Source organism: Orcinus orca, chromosome 9 (assembly GCF_937001465.1).
Source record: "Orcinus orca chromosome 9, mOrcOrc1.1, whole genome shotgun sequence".
Lineage (NCBI taxonomy): Eukaryota > Metazoa > Chordata > Mammalia > Artiodactyla > Delphinidae > Orcinus > Orcinus orca.
Window position 1 is genome coordinate 23,504,734 of NC_064567.1, and position 1,818 is coordinate 23,506,551.

Below are 1,818 nucleotides of genomic sequence, written 5' to 3' on the forward strand. Positions count from 1 at the left end.
ATTTCCCTTCCTGATCTTTCCCAGGCAGGGTGGCGACAGCCTGGGCATTTGAGAAGTGGGTGAAGCTTACCTGAGGGAAGGTGGTGTGGCTGTGACAGGTTTTCAATCCAGTTTTGCAGCATTGTGATCGTGGTGCCTCCCTGGGGGCCTCTGGGTTTGGACATTGCTCCTTTCTTATGAAGACTGGCTGGGCAGGGCTTTCCTGTCATCTCAGGTGATCTTCATAACAATCCTGGCTTAGATCATTGAGGGGCAATTGTTCCCACCCTAGTCTCACAGCTGATGGAAACAGGATGATACTCCTAGGATCCCTTGGCCGCTGAGCTAGGACCAGGACAGGGCTCCAACCTGACCCAGGGCTCTATCTCTGGGGCCTTTTATGGAACTTTTATTTGAACCCGCTTTTTGCCAGGTACACCAAGTGTTTTTAGGGTAAAGAAAGGTTTCTCTTTTTCACATTACATAAGAAAAGGAAGGGCATTTTCATCCTCACGTGGTCTTTGGATGGCAGTGAAACATTTTAAAACTTCTCGCAGAGCGAAACCAGCACCTGCCTCGCAGCAGCAGCTGCGCTGCGGCCGACCAGGGTTTCTCTGGCCAGAGTTGCTCCCACGGGTCCACGGCGTGGGGCATATCTTTGCAAACCTCTTCAAGGGCCTTTTTAGCAAAAAAGAAACGAGCATTCTCATGGTGGGCCTAGATGCTGCGGGAAAGACCACCATCCTGTACAAACTGAAGCTGGGTGAAATCGTGACCACCATTCCCACTACAGGCTTCAACGTGGAGACTGTGGAATATAAGAACATCAGCTTCACTGTGTGGATGGCCAGGACAAGATCCGGCCTCTGTGGCGCCACTACTTCCAGAACACACAAGCTCTCATCTTCGTGGTTGACAGCAATGACAGAGAGCGTGTGAATGAGGCCCGAGAGGAGCTCATGAGGATGCTGGCAGAAGACGGGCTCAGGGACGCCATTCTCCTCATGTTTGCTAACAAACAGGGCCTATGACATCTCTTGGAAATATTCCATTCTTTTTCATGGCTGCATAGCATTTGATTATTTTGGAGTGAAATTCCTTTTCATTCCTCTGCAAGTTTTTTCTTAGCTACTCTTGCATATGTATTTCTTCTGAGTAAACTTTAGTACAACTGTGGCATGTTTAACAAGAAAATGACAAACCCCTTTGGACTTTTGACTGAACTGTGTTTAATCTATAGTTTAACCCTACAGTACATTCACTTTTTTTATAGTTTAACCCTACAGTACATTCATTTTTCTTAGGAATATGCCATGCCTTTCCATCTAATTAATTATTTCATGTGTGTTAGAAAAGTTTGTACATTTTTAAGATCTAGTTTTCCTGTTTCCCACACTTGTTGGTAAAATCAATCCTGGGTATTTTTGTTACTGTTAATTGTTTTTTGACTATGTTCTCCACCCTCCCATCCACCCACCCTCATTGTATTTTCTAATTGGTTATTGGTAGTTGATGAGGAAGCTATTGAATTTTGCATGCAGACACTTTATTAAATTCGCCTGTGAGTTCTAATAGCATTTCAATTTATTCTTGTTGGCTCTCTGGAGCCTTTTGCACAGACCAATTCAGATGAATAATTAATTCTCCAGCTGAGTCAATGACCTTCCCTAAATCAGGTCTCTTAGGAGTTTGGCTGAAGGAGAATGCTGTGTAAATGCAGTGTGAATAGGGGTCTTGGAAAGTTCTGGTAGCCTCCAAAAAACTTACAGTCTTTCATTCATAATTGTTCAAAATCTGTCCTAAGAAAGTGATCAGAACTGTGAACAAAAGAACTTAGGA

General features: G+C 44.2%; 1 pseudogene; it reads left to right on the top strand.

The window, feature by feature from the left end:
- Positions 1 to 504: 504 nt before the first annotated feature.
- LOC101273344 (ADP-ribosylation factor 1-like) lies at positions 505 to 1,010 on the top strand (annotated as a pseudogene).
- Positions 1,011 to 1,818: the final 808 nt, after the last annotated feature.